Source organism: Myodes glareolus, chromosome 14 (assembly GCF_982192425.1).
Source record: "Myodes glareolus chromosome 14, mMyoGla1.1, whole genome shotgun sequence".
Taxonomy (NCBI): Eukaryota; Metazoa; Chordata; class Mammalia; order Rodentia; family Cricetidae; genus Myodes; species Myodes glareolus.
The window spans coordinates 7,264,277-7,280,640 of NC_142039.1; the positions used below are offsets into that span (position 1 = coordinate 7,264,277).

The window sequence follows — 16,364 nt, forward strand, 5'->3', positions numbered from 1 at the left end:
CGGGGGGGGGAGGGGGGCAGGATTTGGTCCCAAGTGCCCAGACTCTACCCTCTCTGACTTTGAACCTTCCACCGAGGGCTGCCACATTCCACGCTGCAGTGCGCAGCTGCTGTTTATTTACCCAACACAACTTCAGTCTCAACAACCGAGTGTAGCAGAGAACAGAGCGACTGTGAGGTTTGCCAGGTAAAAAGAAAACGAATATTCATTAGGGATTCTAAATCCATCTGAGGCTTTAGCTCCCGGTTGCTGGTAGATTTCATGCTGGGCGAACTCTCTACCCTGGGTGAAACCTCCCAGCTGGCAGAACTCTCTTATGAAACGAAGATTTAATTTTGGACTTGTAGATTGTCTCTTGAGATAAAATAATCAGAGAGAGATTTTCCTCAGATCCCCACATGGGACTGAAAGCTGGAGTCAGCCAGCAAGCAGGATTCACCTGACCACTGGCATTAATCTACAGTGCGCTCACTCAGAGCTGCAGCAGCTCAGGTGTCAAAGCCAGCGACTCTAGAATCAACTCCCAGAGCCCACCCAAGCTCCCGCCGAGAGGCTCTCCCACAGCATCAGACCTCGGCAGCTCTGAAAACCGGGAACTTTGAAGGTGCTTAGGAAACCCAGAACTACCAGACTTTTCCCCTGGACTATAGATGCTGTTATTACTCAAGGGCCAGATGCTGCAAACACCTGTAATCCTTGCACCCAAAGAGACGGTTCATGAGATGGAGACCAGCTAAGAGGGCTACATAGTGAGCTCAAGGATACTGGGGGCTACGTGCAAGGCCGTGCCTCAAACAAACAACAACAAATAATAAAAAATGCCACTGCTAAAAATAACACAATAAAAACCAGATTGTCTCTTGCACTCAGACAATGCAGAATAATTATGAGCTGCTCAAACGTGTGGAATAGAGACAAGAGAGGAGGTAGCAAAGTCTAGAATAAAAAGTTAGCAAAAAGGTCACCGCCTGGAACTTCTGTACCGTGTGGAACCCACAGTTACATGATAATTTTTGTGGGCCCAGAAAGTGTGAGGTGGATGCAATTTCAAAATACGAGTGTTTACAGTAACCTGAGCTCCAAAGAGCATGTTATCAATAAAAAGTAAACTTGTATGACTGCAGTCAGTTCTCTATATGTAGCAAAGCACTATCAATTATATATACATATGTATGTATATGTGTGTATATCCTATATATATACATACATATATATTCTTGTTCCTTTGACAAACATGTTCTCTATATTTGTAACACAAGAACAACATTAGATCTACAGAAATGGATTATACTCTCGTCCTTCATCTCCTGAGTCACAGATGCTCAGCTACAAGTCTTTACTTGGCTGTTGTAATAACAAGAAAAGAGGAGGGAGAAACAACTCCTTGCAATCACGCTCTTTGTAAAAACGACCCATCGTGTGCGAGGCATCGAAGCTTAGAGCTGCTCCACAGCACCGTGGCCGCCACCCTCACTGTACGAGGTGAAAATGGAGGCTTAAGGGTATGGATTTACTTTGCCCAAGTCACAGAGCAAGCGAGCGAGGAAGCCAGGACTCCTTTGCCACTGTCCGCACTAACTGAAAACATTTCACTGAATGCCAATTCTGGTGCTAATCCACATTCTCAGACTGCAGGATTTCAGATCCGGGGTTTACATACTCCAAACATTTTCAAGCCTGCCGCTAGCTTTTAAGTAGTTTTGGTCTCAAAAGTTCCAACTTCCCATGTCCCAGGTAGCTTGAGCCTGGGCTTTGATCCATGTTTTACAGGAAAGAGAAAATGAGTTTTCTCTGTGTTCCCTTGAAGACACGGAGCCTAACTACTTCAGAACAGTTAACAAACACCCAGGGGAGAGCAGCCTTTGGTTGACTCCTGATTCTGACCACCTGCCCCCACCGCTGCAGTGACTGCTCAGAAGCAAGCTTTTGACCCACCACCATTTCTCTCTTCTCCCACGGAGCCTTCATCTGTCCTCTTGCTGTTCACAGCTATTTTCTTAAAAGTCTACAAACTAAGAACTGCAGCATGGTTATTCTTTTCTAGTCCTAGAAAATGTGTTTATGAAAGATCACGCAGGCGTACTCACAAACAAACGTGCCGTTTCTAAATGATTCCCGTGTTATTTCTGGGGTGTTGCAAGGATTTTATTTTTCATATTTTACAAAATTAAAATCCGGAACTACGTGAGTCTTAGCTTAAGATGCACACACACGTGCACGCACGCCCCTGCCCCCCCCCACAGGGTATCTGGAAATGGTCAACAAATGCATACAATATCTCCATTCTCAGCCACCCTGTAAGTCCTTATCTGTGGTTCTTACAGCGTTGTGCATTGGTGCAATCAGCATAATGTATAATACATCACTTGTTTTTCAGCTCTATTCAAAAATCTCAGTTCATTCAACAACAACAACAAAAAGCCCTTAAAACAGGCCTGGAGCTGGAACACCCTGTGTGGGAAAGCCATGCTTATAGACTTCATTCTTCCTGCCAAGAGAACAATGCTTAGAGTAGACCACAGTGTTTCCAAATAATCTTTAAGCAATAACTGAGAGAAAAGAACAAACAAAGAAAAAGCCATGTATTTACCTGTCCCAAGCACTCCACAGGTGAGATGACAGTGAAAGAAGGAATTCTAGTTCATCTTCTGGAACTTTCCGTTTCCAATGGACTGCCGGGTCATCCTCCTTTGGAGCTGCCAGGTAAGCCCCCCTCCATGTCTCCGCTGTTTTCTTTTGCAGTTTTTCCCAGTGAAACTCTCCTCATTTGCATAAAGCCTACTTGTAGCCTACAGGACTTTCTGAGCAACTACTTGTTAAACTGGCTGTCTTGACATGCTCTTTCAAGCATGACATCATAAATCTCCATGGAAACCCTAACCCCACCTGCCTACATGCCAACGTTACCTGTCAAGTAAAGACTTAAACAATCATCCGAAATTGTTCATTAATGAAACCTTTTCAGAGGGGCTTGGGATCTTTGCATGCTGTAATTTGTGCTGTTGGCAGCAACGAAGTCGAGAACGGCGGCTTCATTTTCAAAGCCTGAGCTGTTTTGCAGAAAACAATGATCAAAATTATAGGCATTCGTTAATCTGCCCCTCCCTGTCTAACAATGCACTTAATCAGGGGAGAGGGGGAGGGGGGGCACAGTGGCACATGTGTGCCTCTCCCTTCCCTGCCGGGCAAAGTTACTGTGAAAACTCTGGTTCTTAAAAATCTTCAGGCCACACTTCTAAGGCTTTCCCGGCTCAGCTCTCCCACCAACCCCCTACCTACTTTTAACCAGGAAAACTTGCAGAACAGGTTCCTTACCTGAGTGTCTGTGTCTGTGTGTGCCTAAGCAGCTGCGTGCATTTCCAGTGGCCTGTGGCTACAGAGGGGGTAGGAGGAGGTGCAGGGAAACGTTTAACCCTTTCCTGGCATGCATGCGCATGTCCCCAGGTTTACGGAGGTAACCGGATTGGCGCTGAGCATCTCTTCGGGGATTTGGAGGGACATGCTCTGCTCTAAAAGACACTCCAGCCTGTATGCACGTCTGTAGTTTTCACTATTTCACATTTGAAAAAGAATTAATTCATTTTTAATCTGTGTATAAGTTCTTTGCTAGCTTCTCTGTCTGTATGTGTCCCGTGTGTGTGGTCATAGCCTGCAGAAGCCAGAAACCAGCATCAGATCCCTTAGAACTGGAGATAAAGACAGCTGTGAGCCACCATGTTGGTGCTAGGAACTGGGGCTGGGTTCTAAGATCAGAAAATGCTCCTAATCATTAAGCCGTCTCTCCACCATCTCATCTATTTTTTTTTAATGGAATCTTTTCTGACTACCAAAAGATTTGGACACATTTTGATCCCCAAACCCTCTTAGTTATAATGCTGAATTCATCATCATTTCTTTCCACTACCAAATGTGATGCAGAAACCCTATGTTCTCCAGTTTTAAAACTGGTGAGCTCCCTGAACCAGAAAGGTTTGTGTGGACTTGGTTCAAACCCACAGGAACTCACGAACCATTGGCTGTCAGGAGCCACAGCATAAAGGGCTTCCGTGAGACTGATGGGATCAGACACAATACCACGGCGCTGGATGCAGCAGTGCCTGCCCTAACTCCCTAGCATCCTGCAGCGAACTGCACCAGGCTCAGCAGCAGCTGCCCTCAAAGGCCAGAGAGTAAGCGTTAGCCTTTACATCGGGCCACACTCATGCTGCCTTCCGCAGAGAGCAGAGCACTTGCTCCAAAAACTCAGAACGGCTCTTCCTGTTAAGGAACAGAAAGGGTTTTGGATCCCATCCACTGAGAAGTCTGAGTTCTGCATTGCCCCAGTGCACAGTCAACAGATGGGACATTGCCTTTGAAGGGAGCCACGAACTAGCTGGGTTTACTATGACAGCTTGGGCTGGAATACTCCTGGGAGGCAAGACTATTGTCAGAGAGTCAATTACTGCCTCTGTGTGTTGAAAATGCATCCATATGAAACCCACGCCTGTGCTTTACCCAGTGGGGCGCAAACACAACATGAGACAAACAAAATCAAGAAAGAACCAGATCTGGGTTTGATTTGGTGGAATCTACAGATGGAGTGGGGGCGCTATCCAATTACAGTTATTCCTCGAGGTTCCATTAGAGAGGAGCATGCGAATGGAGATTCAGCAGGCAGAGTGCCTATAATGGGCCAAATCTTCCCTTTGGCTTACTTAGGAAATGACAGTATCTCAGCTTTTGCTTACTCACGTCAAGCTTGGAAAAGAGATTCAAAAAAATCAGCATGTGAAAGGCACAAGGGATAATTACAGAAATAAGTCGGAGGCAAAAGCCAGGATTAACCCATTCACAGGCAGGCAAGCAGAGGTAAATGCTAGAGATGACATCATTACTGGATGTGGGAAACTTGACTGATTTAGTTTCATGCGCCAGCAATCTTAGCAATAAGGTCAACGCATGAAGGCTGGCACAGATGCCAAGACTTGATTAGAGGTAGCCCGACCAATAAGGACTTCTCTTAGAGTCCCCAGATGAGAGAAGCCCAGAGCTGCCTACCGCTTTAATAGTATCCTGAGCTTACTAAACCAATAACCAAATTTAGGCACAAAAAAATGTAAAGGTAAGATCTTCACCAACCCCTCATCAGACAAAGGTCTGATCTCCAAAATATACAAAGAACTCAAGAAACTAGACACTAAAACTCTAATTAACCCAATTAAAAAATGGGGTACTGAACTGAACAGAGAATTCACAACAGATGAACTTCGAATGGCCAAAAGGTCATGCTCAACCTCCTTAGCAATCAGGGAAATGCAAATCAAAACAACTTTGAGATACCATCTTACACCTGTCAGAATAGCCAAACTCAAAAACACCAATGATAGCCTATGCTGGAGAGGATGTGGAGTGAGGGGAACACTCATCCATTGTTGGTGGGAATGCAAACTTTTGCAACCACTTTGGAAATCAGTGTGGCGGCTTCTCAGGAAACTAGGAGTCAACCTACCTCAGGACCCAGCAATTCCATTCTTGGGAATATACCCAAGAGATGCCCAATCATACTACAAAAGCATTTGTTCAACTATGTTCATAGCAGCACTATTTGTAATAGCCAGAACCTGGAAACAGCCTAGGTTCCCCTCAATAGAAGAATGGATAAAGAAGGTGTATCACATATACACTTTAGAGTTCTACTCAGCTGTAAAAAAACAATGACATCTTGAATTTTGCATGTAAATGGATGGAAATAGAAAACACTTTCCTGAGTGAGGTAACCCAGACCCAAAAAGAGGAATATGATGTGTACTCACTCATAAGTGGATTCTAGCCATAAATAAAGGACATTGAGCCTATAATTCGTGATCCTAGAGAAGCTAAATAAGAAGGTGAACCTGAAGAAAGTCATATAGTTATCCTCCTGGATATTGGAAGTAGACAAGATTGCCAAGCAAACTTGGGTGCACGGGGGTGGAAGTAAGGGGAGATGGTTAGAGAGAAGGGAGAGGGGGAGGATTGGGGATGGCTTGGGGGAATGGGATGGGGGGAGGGAGGAAGGATGGATATGGGAGCAGGGAAGTATATATCTCAACTAAGGGAGCCATTTTAGGGTTTGCAAAAGACTTGATTCTGGAGGGGTTCCCCGGCCCAAGGAGAGGTCCCCAGATTGTTCCCTGGGCAGCAGAGAAGAGGGTGCCTGAACTAGCCTTGGCCCATAACCATACTGATGAATATTTTGCATATCACCATAGAACCTTCATCTGGCGATGGATGGAGAGAGAGACAGAGACACATATTGGAACACTGGACTTAACTCCCTAGGTCCAAATGAGAAGCAGAAGGAGGGAGAACGTGAGCAAGAAAGGCTGGACCAGAGGGAACCTTCATCTGACGAAAGATGGAAATAGAGACGGAGACCCACATTGGAGCACTGGACTGAGCCCCCAAGGTCCAAATGAGGAGCAGAAGGAGGGAGAACATGAAAAAGGAAATCAGGCCCACGAGGGGTGCGTTCACCCTCCGATACAAGGGGATTGATCTAATGAGAGCTCACCAAAGCCAGCTGGACTGGGACTGAACGAGCATGTGATCAAACCGGAGTCTCTGAATGTGGCTGACATGGGGGCTGACTGAGAAGCCATTGACAATGGCACTGCGTCTTGTTTTGTCTGCATGTACTGGCTTTTTGGGATCCTAGTTTGTTTGAATGCTCACCTTCCTAGACCTGGAGGGAGAGGGGAGGAACTTGAATTTCCCACGGGGCAGGAAACCCTGACTGCTCTTAGGACTGGAGAAGGAGGAGGAGAGGGAGTGGGGGGGGAGAGGGAGTGGGGGGAATGGGAGGATATGGGGAGGAGGGGAGGAAGTGGAAATTTTTATAAACAAACAAATAAATAAATAAATTTTTTTAAAAATGTAAAGGTTTGTAAAGTAAAATGTCTCCTACAGGCTTGTGTGTTTGAATGGCTAGTCTCCAGCAGGTGGCGCTGTTTTGGGAGGCACAGGCACCTTCAGGAGGTAGGGCCAAGCTGGGGGAAGTTGGTAACTGGTGGGGCCTGGAGATCTCCTGCACTAAGGGTTGCGCTTCAGCCGCTCTCCGCTCTCCGTACTCCTTCCCTTCCTTCCTCCTTGGTCGGCCAGAACACCAGGAAGCAGCCTTGAGTGTTCACACCATAGCTGCCCCAGCAAGCATGCCTTCTCCGCCACGATAAAGTTTGCTTCAAACCACGAACCCAAATAAATCTCTACGTGGGTTCTTATACCAAGTCCTCCGTTGTAATCAGGAGAAAAATAATTAATGCAATAGACTGTTTTGTTTCTAAATTTAGCGACAGCACAGTCATCTATAATTGATTCAGGAGAGCAAATCACACTCTTGAGTTTGTTTCAACAAGTCTATACTGTAGCAGGAGTGCTCTCAGAAAAAAAAGCCTCTGAAAAATCAGGGTATGCGTGACCTGCTAGAAGAGGTTTCTTACCTACGCCTTAGAAACTGTCATTTAGCGAAAGGTACTTCAGCAAATACTTCCTCTGTTAAATAATCTAGCCTTACTTCCTGTAAGCTTCCCAGCTCCAGTGAGATGCCAGAAGGACCACCATTGCCATTGTAAGCGTAGATGGGCTCAAAGGAATTGGGTTGGGTGGGTCTGCCCCAGAAACAAAGTGGTGGACTATCAATATAAATCTGGGAGGGCCAAAGATTTGACCCCAGAATACCCGTGTTTAACTACAGGTAGCATTACCCCTAGCTTAATAAGCCCACACCAAAGAGGGGATGTGAAAATCCTCAGTAAATTCAGCCAGGCCAAGTGGAATTCTTCTGTAGTTAACTTCAAAATCCTTATTATATTGCAAAGGGCAAACAGACGTTTTGTGAATTCTCCTGATATCCCGAGTGAAGAGATGCCTGGGGTTCTGGGATTGTCCGTCCATGGACAGCCTAAGATGGAAGCAGCATCGGCAACAGTGGCTGGCCAGAGTGTAGGCATCGCTCTAGCTCTGGCTGTCCGCAAGTCAGCATGGACAGCAGAGCGGCATGATCCATCCTAACTCATGGACCAGTCCTCACAACCTCAGGGGCGACAGACAGCAAGGATGAAGGTGAGGTCTCATGAAACAAACCCCTCTCTCTCTAGGAATCACTGCAACCTCATCCAAAGAAAAACTGATGGCCACTAAAAGAAGCAAGGACATATTCTGTAGTTAGAAATCATACTTTGGTGTCATCAGAAGAAAAACAGCACTTGAACTTCTGAGGGAGATGGTGGAGGCCAACCCTGGTAATCCTGCACCCCGGCTGACCCTGATGCTCAGGTTGTCGCGGGATGCCACTGATTTCTCGTCGAAATCACACATTCTCATTTTACTATTGCTTAAAGGTACCAGGGGACAGTTAATTCTGTGTTGCCACTTGGCTAAGCTGAGGTGCCCAGGTGTTCCATGAAGCACCCGTCTCGGTTTTGCCGTGAAGGAATGCCTGAGATGTGACTCCCATCAGTCATTAGGGTGTGAGGAAAACAGACTGCCCTCCATAATTCAATCAGCAGAAGGCTTAAAGTGCAATGGCTGAGCTCTCCCGACGAGAGAGCATTTTGCTATTTCTCCTCTGGCTCTGCAGAACCCTGACTGATGGATCTCATAACTCCAGGCGTCATGTGTGCAGTCTGGTTTTCTGGGCATAGGATCCATTTCTAATGGGCCTCTAGGTGTCTAAGTCATCTCACCTGGAGTCGCTTGCTGCCATGTCAAATACACTTGCCAATAGCACTAAACTCAAGTGCCTGTCAGATTTTACCTAGCATGAGCCATATGTGATCAGGGATGAATAGACAGATTTGAGATAAATTAAAATGAAGTAATGATGGTATGCTTAATGTTAACATGTAAACTCTCCTGTGAAAATTCAGACTGACTCTGGGAATGGTAGGGCATACCCATCATCTTAGCATGCAGCAGGCAGCGGCATAAGGATTGCTACAAGTTTGAAGCCAACCTGGGCTACAAAGCAAATCCCAGGCTAGCCAGGGCTACACAGAGAACTATTAAATTTAAACTCATTTGGGGCTGGTGAGAGGGATCAGTGGGAAAAGGTGCCTGCTGCCAAAACTGACCACCTGAGTTTGATCCACAGCAGACACAAGGCAGAAAGAAGAAAACTGACTTGTGCAATTTGTCTTCTGACCTCTGCGTGTTACACCACGGTGCATATACACATGCACACAATAAAAAAATAAACAAATGAAAATACCATTGAAAATTAAACTTGGGCCTGGGGAGATGGCTCAGTGGTTAAGAGCATCTGTAGCTCTTGTAGAGGATCCGGTGTTCTAAGCACCCACATATTGGCTCACAACCACCTGTAGCTCCAGTTCCAGGGGATCTAGCATCCTCTTCTTGTCTCCATGGGAACCAGGCAAACACATGTTCCAAATATATACATGCAGCAAAAACAGTCATATATGTAAAATTAAAGCTTTTCAAAATTTAAACTCATTTAAAGAAATTATAAAGGACAAGATAATTTTTAAAACCTAGGAAAGGGTATTATTTAAGACAGAAGCTAAAAATAATGAGAAAGATTCCCTGAAGAGAGAAACGCAAGCTGATACTTGATAAAAAAAATAATAATAGAAAAAATAGACCTGAGAGAAACTACTTACTCTCTACTAGCTTGCTTACAGGACATGAAAATGCTGTTACCAACCAGAAGGAAACACGGATGTTTCGTGGAGCAGCGGGGGAAAGGACCGGGTCTTTAAACAGTAACGCTTCTCACACATTTTATATTTAGCGTGCTTTCGCACAGGAGAGAGTTCCGGTTTCATTGAAATATCTGAAAACAGAAAAAGCAAGGAGCAGAGAAATGGAGCAAGAGAAAAACAAGGGGGATATAAAATACAGGCTTGCTCACCACTCTGCCAGCACATTTGGGCCATGGTTTCTCTCACACTGCATTTCCTGTCCTTACCACACCTGCTCGGCCTTCAGCATCTTGGTGCCGGCTAAGCAGCACTGACCTAGGAGCGATGCCAATGAAGACTCAGGAAACCAAACCATTGCACATTCCATTTGTGCAAAAATACTTCTTTGGAGTAAGAATTGTCAGGGCAATGCCTGCTATTTGCCCCACACTCTCAAAAATCAGCCCTAGTTCAAAGGTCCATCCCATAGACCCAGAACCAGCAAGGCTCAGGTTCACCCTTCCACAAAGACATGCTTGTGGGTGCCCCTGGAAAACCACAGATAAGGGAACTGGGAGGACAGAGAGAGAGCAGCCCGGCCAAGCCAAAGACTCTGAGAAGAGAAAGCGAAGTGAGGTTGGAGTAAGGCTATGGGAGAGCCGGCCTGAGAGGCTGCAAAGAGATGCTTCCAAACGCCATCGAACAGGCTCCAGACCGAATGCGTCCCCACCCAAGCCATCCCTATCGACAGACCGCAAGGGCTGACACAGTGGCGTCAGTTCTGTCCTCTCATATTACCACCAATGGTACATTCCCCCTTTCTTCCTTTCATTTTTATGTGTGTGACTGTGTGTGTAGTGTCTGTGAATATGTTTGTGTGTGTATGTTGGGTGTGTGCGTGTGTGTGTACGCATGCATGTGTGAAGGTCAGAGGTTGATGTTGGGTATCTCCCCTCTGTTGAGACACAGCACTCACTGAGTCCACTAACTGAATAGACTGACTGGATCTTCTGTCTCTGCCACTGCTCCCCACCTCCCTCTTGTCACAGACAATGCTTGGCTGTCTGTGTGTCTGCAGGGGATCTGAACTCAGGTCCTCATGCTTGCACAGCCAGCGGAGCATCAACAACTCAGCCATCTCCCAGCCCCCATTTCCCAGCTCTCTAGTCTCCAAATGTTTCCGAGCACCATGGACTACTCGGTGACTTGCTGAAGGACCTTGCACAGGCTGAAAAATAGAATGAAACCCAAAACCAGGACTTTTCGTTTCTTGAGTGGGTGGGTGGATGGTGGAGGCAGGGTCTCTGTGTAGCCCTACGTGTCCTGGAACTCACCAAGTAGACCAGGCTAGCCTTGAGTTCACTGAGATCTGTCTGCCTCTGCCTCCCAAGTGTTGGGACTAAAGGTGTGTGCCACCATTCCAGCTTCTGAAACCAAGTTTTAAATCTATTTTGCTGAACCTGTGACAGTCCTTTCTGTACCTTTGTTCTCCTGCAGTCTGTTACTGTTCTCGTCTTCCTTCCTAATGTCTGGTATGTCAGTATGTATTTCTGGTTAGGTTCCGGACCATAGCTTCCACCCTGGACCTTATCGCTGCTGGTCTGTCTGGACACCAAGGCTGCTACCAACCAGTTTCACCAACCCTCCCACATATCACTGAAAGCTGATTCTGAAACTTTGCCTTTAGTATGATTCCATACCATGGCCCAGAGCTAAGGATCCACACTTTCTGCTGGCATTCAAGACTCAGCACAACCTGCCTTCCCTCTCCTTATATCCATTGACCTTCTTCCCCAAAGTCCACTTCCACCTTTCCTAGGCTGCTCCATTCTTGTCTGGCGTCATCTCTCTGACCCTCCCTACTCCAGAAGAATGCCATCTATCACGATCCTTGCCATAGGCGGGACCTCGAGGACATGGAGGTTAACCAGGAAAACAGGGTTCCCTCATCCTTCTGAGACTGCAGCAATTTCTGATCTCGGTGTGAAATTCTTCCCTGCTAACAGCTCCCTCCATGCACTGATCTTCACGCTTTGAGGTACATGGATTCATTTCCTAACACAGTTCTCACAGAACACAAGATCCTAACTGTTAAATGTGTGGGTTAAATCGACTTTGCAAACAATGAGTATTTCTTTTGTCTTTTCTTCTTTCTCATTTTTTGCACATTGCTAGTTATTAAATCTCATTCGGACTAGGAAAGCACTGTCACTGAGAAACAACCCTGTCCCAACACTGAAAGCTTCTTCCACAGCTACTTGCCTCAAATTTCCCACTTACGGTGGTTTGAATAAGAATAGCACCAGCAGGCTCATAGAATTGAATGCTTGGTTACCAGAGAGTGGCATTATTTAAAAGGATTAGGAGCTATCGCTTTGGAGAAAGTGTGTCACTTTGTGGATTTCAAAAGCCCAAGTCAGGTCCTGTGGCTTTTCTCTTCCTGCTGCCGTGAATCCAGGTGTAGAACTCTCAGGTATTCTCCAGAACCAAGTCTGCTGCCATGCTTCCCACCACGGTGATAATGGACTAAACCTCTGGAACTGCAAGCCAGCCCCAATTCAATGTTTTCCTTTGTAAGAGTTGCTATCTCACTAAGCCATGACTGAGAAAAATAAGTCATCAGTGCCAAATTCCACAATTAGCCTATAGGGAAGGCTGCACTCCAACCACACTCTGCCTTCCACAGACAGGCAATGGGGACCCCTGTCTGATGGCTCTGCCCAATTGAAAAAGTCCAAGAGGGCCTGGAGATGGCTCAGGGGATCAAAGTGCAAGTGACTCCTGCAACCCACATAAAACGTCTGACATGGTGACAAGCACATGGTCCTAATCACAGGTCTCCAGGACAGGTGAGGACAGTGCCCAGAATACCTCAATGAGGTGGAGGTGAGAACCAGCTCCTCCAAGTTGTCCTGACACCCTCACCATATGCTCGCTCACCCACATACTTCATATGCATGTATACACACATGAAAACTAAGTAGCTGAGTAGCTGTTTGAAAAGACCTAAGAATGTGGAGGGAGACAGAAAGGTGCAGTCACTCTTATGCCAATATGCATCCTGCTGCAAAGTGCTCACCCGCACAGTTTAAGGACTTGGATTAATTAAGGACATTAAGGTAATCTCTCAGCTTTTCAATAATTGAGAGTCAAGAAAATGCATTATAGTTTTAAAAACTCAAATGTGGGGCTGGAGAGATGGCTCAGTGGCTAACAGCACTGACTGTTCTTCCAGAGGACCTGGGTTCAATTCTCAGCACCCACATGGTGGCTCACAACTGTCTGTAGCTCCAGTTCTTGGGAATGTGACAATCTCAAACAGACATACATGCAGGCAAAACACCAAAGCAAATAAATAAATAAATAAATAGGAAACTCGAATGCAGGGCTTAAATAAATAAATAAGAAACTCAAATGCAGGGCCAGGGAGATAGCTCATCTGTAAACGTGCTTTCCATACAAGCTTGGTAACCTACATTCTCTACCAGGAACCCAGAGAGAGGTAGTAGGAAATGACTAACTCCACAAAGTTGACCTCTGACCTCCATATTTTTGTGTACACACAAAGAGAGGTCATAAATTTTTAAAAATTAAACCTAAGTTTTAAATTCTCTACTAGGAATATTCCCATACTTAAACTAAGATTCTGAAGCAGGGGCACATCCTTCTTTCCACTGTGTTTGATTGCAAGGAATCAGAAGACTCCTAGATTCCTACTACCAGGCTGGCATCTAAAACACCAAATGCATCATTTTTGACTTTCTCTCAACCATGCTGGGGAGGCAGCCAGGACTACAGCCCACAAAGGAGTAGCTGGTATTTAGAGGCCCAGAGTCTGGAGATGGGCATCAGATGGTGTTATTTGACTTCCTCTACAGGAAAAGCCACAGTCAGAAGGTCTGTGGACACAGTGAGGCAGGAAGAGTACTCAGGGGTGGTGAGAGACAAGGGAGGAGAAGTCAGAAGAAACGTCCCAAGTCCCCCAAGGCTCCTCTGCTGATGGGATGGACTCACAGGACCTGAGCAGCAGCCAGAATGCACACAGATGTGGCCTTCAAAATCTCCCCCTTTCAGATAATCACCACAGAACACAAAAAAGGTGGAGATGGGACTTGGCCTCTGTTCTCACCAGGAAAGAACAGCTGCTAGGTCACCTCATAGCTCGGCGGAGGTAGAGGTGTTACTGGGGACAGTAGGTCAGTACTGGAGGCCACTAACCCATTCCTTCCCATTTAACACAGATTTTTGTCTTTTCTACCCTTATCTGCATCCCCTCCAAGTGTACTGTCCCTTGTGCTCCTTGTGTGTGTGAGACAAGATTTACTCTACACTTACAAGCCCTGGGCCTGGCATGTGGCTCAGGAAGCAGACGGATCCCTGTGAGTTCACGACCATCCTGGTTCTATAAGGGGTTCCAGAATAGCCAGGACTGCATAGCGACAACCTGTCTAAGAAACACATGAGCAAACAGCAATAGCAAAAAAACAACCCTACAGGCAACGACCTTTATCATTTACAATAGTGGAATAAATAAACAAGGATTCCCACTTCACACGTCTTTTGGTTAATCCCAGCTTTTCCTTGATGTGTAATCGTTACTGAGTTTAAGTTACTTCCACATGAATAGCTTTGTATCAATTATAGTATTTCCCAAAACAGAGACACGAAGAGAAAAAAAGGAAAGTATCCTATTGCTCAAATGCGCACCGATGCTGCCGAGCCTCCTTCAAAGGAAAGGTAACCCTCCTTCCTCACACTGGAGCGGGTTATCGGCCCATCTTTGGGTCAGTGAGGTTTCCCATTTCCTCTTCAGTCCACAGTCTGCCTTTTTGTAATACAAAGGAGAAGGAAATCAAATGTGAAAAAGAAAGCACATTTCACAGCTTTGGGCAGTCTGATAGAGTCCTTAGAGAATGTCCACTTCATGGAGAGATGGCACTAAGGGCAAACTGTACCAGATGACACCCCTACCCATCTCTATGAATAATCAAATGCTGAATGACTTAAACAGAACTGTGGCATCTAACTGTCCAGACAGAAGACTGAAAACACGGGGCTTGCCTCAACCCCTGGAAGCCTGTAGTGCCCTCCCCCTACCTGCTCCCCTCCCACTCGAACACTGGTGGAGGGTTCTCGGTTTGCTCCCCTCCAGGCAGTCTCCAGCCTCAAAGGTCAATCTGATAAGAGGCCAGTGAGGGCCCCAGAGGAAGCCACACAACTCCTGTGACCCTAAACCCGCTCAGTCTGCTAAAAAGTAATTGCACGCAGCCCAGGAACAATAAAACCCTGTGCCACACAGCTGGGTGATATCTCTGTGGCTGTCAAGATAACCAGAGAAAACAGGTAGCTGAAGACAGCAGAAAGCAAAGGATGCAAAAGACAGCATCTGGGATTTCTACAAAAGAAGTAAAAGGAACAGCAGCAAAAAGCCTGACATCAGCTTGAACAAAAGAGGCTTGTCACAAGTCTATTCATAGGTGCTCTATTTACCATGACGTGTCCTCAGAGATTTTTGCATTCATTCATTCATTCATTCACCCATTCACTCACTCATTCATTCATTCACTGTGCCAAGCACTTTAAGTGTTCTCAGGATGAAATGCAGTTGCACGAGGTCTCACTCAGAAAACAAAATCCTTCATGCCCTGTGCATCTGATGCATTTGTGCTTGAAAAGAAAGCTCATTTTGGGAGAACTGCTTGGTGTGTGAGCCTTTCTCTTGCGTCAGACCCCTCTGTTCTCTTGGAATGGTGCTTAGGAGGACAATAGCTAAGCCAGAAACCAGGAACCACTCCACGACAGGAACACCAATGCATCTTTTCACTTTGAACTCCAAGGTCATCTTGCTCATTAAAGAAATGAGCTGTGAGGGGCTGGAAAGAAGGCTCAAGGCTAAGAACATTAGACAGCTCTTGTACAGGACCCGGGTTTGCTTCCCACTACCCACACAGAAGCTCACAGCATCTCTGGTTTCTGTAAGCACATACATGCAGGGAGTACACATAAACTCACACACACACACACACACAAGCACACAAATAAAAATATTAATAATAGGTTGGACATGGTGGTGCATGCCTTTAATCCCTGCTCTGGTGACGCAAAGGTAGGCACAACTCTGTAAATTTGAGGCCAGTCTGACCTATGTAGAGAGTTCAAAGCTAGCCAGGACTTCACAGTGAAACCCATCTCAAACAAAGAAAAATCATCATCATCATAATAAATAGTAGTAATAGTAGTAGTAGTAGTAGTTGTAATAATAATAGTACTAATAATGAACAAATCTCTTTTTAAGCAAACAATGAATGAACTATGTAAGAATGCTTTCCTAGCATAGGCAAGGCCCTGGGTTCTAATTTCAACACTGCAACAGCAACAACAAAGCAGACTGAGTGGGCTGGAGGGATGGCTCGGTGTCTTGTGCATGCCTGTAACTCAAGCTCCAAGGGGGACACAGACTGGAAGATGACTTGGGCTTGCTGACTGCCAGTCTAGTGAGAAAATGTCAGCCCCAGGTTCAGCGGGAGACCGTTCCTGGACATAAGCGCAGAATGATAGTGGAGGACCCCTGAGAACCCCTTCTGGCCTCTGTGCCCATGTATAGGTTTGCATCCGCACATTCAACTATGCTGCATACCCTCACACAGACACTTATATGTACACACAGATGAATAAGTTCAATTTTTAAAAATATTTTTCAATGGA

General features: G+C 45.9%; 1 protein-coding gene across 16 annotated transcripts in view; it reads right to left on the reverse strand.

The window, feature by feature from the left end:
• Kiaa1217 (KIAA1217 ortholog) overlaps positions 1-16,364 on the reverse strand; it is a 789,856-nt gene that overhangs the window by 260,388 nt on the left and 513,104 nt on the right. The window contains exon 1 of one of the 16 annotated variants that reach the window (XM_085699018.2): positions 2,591-2,846. The exons of the other annotated variants lie outside the window; for them this stretch is intronic. The gene's annotated coding sequence lies outside the window, so the exon portion shown is untranslated. Of the gene's footprint in view, positions 1-2,590; positions 2,847-16,364 lie in introns of those variants that run through there. 16 annotated transcript variants of the gene reach the window in all.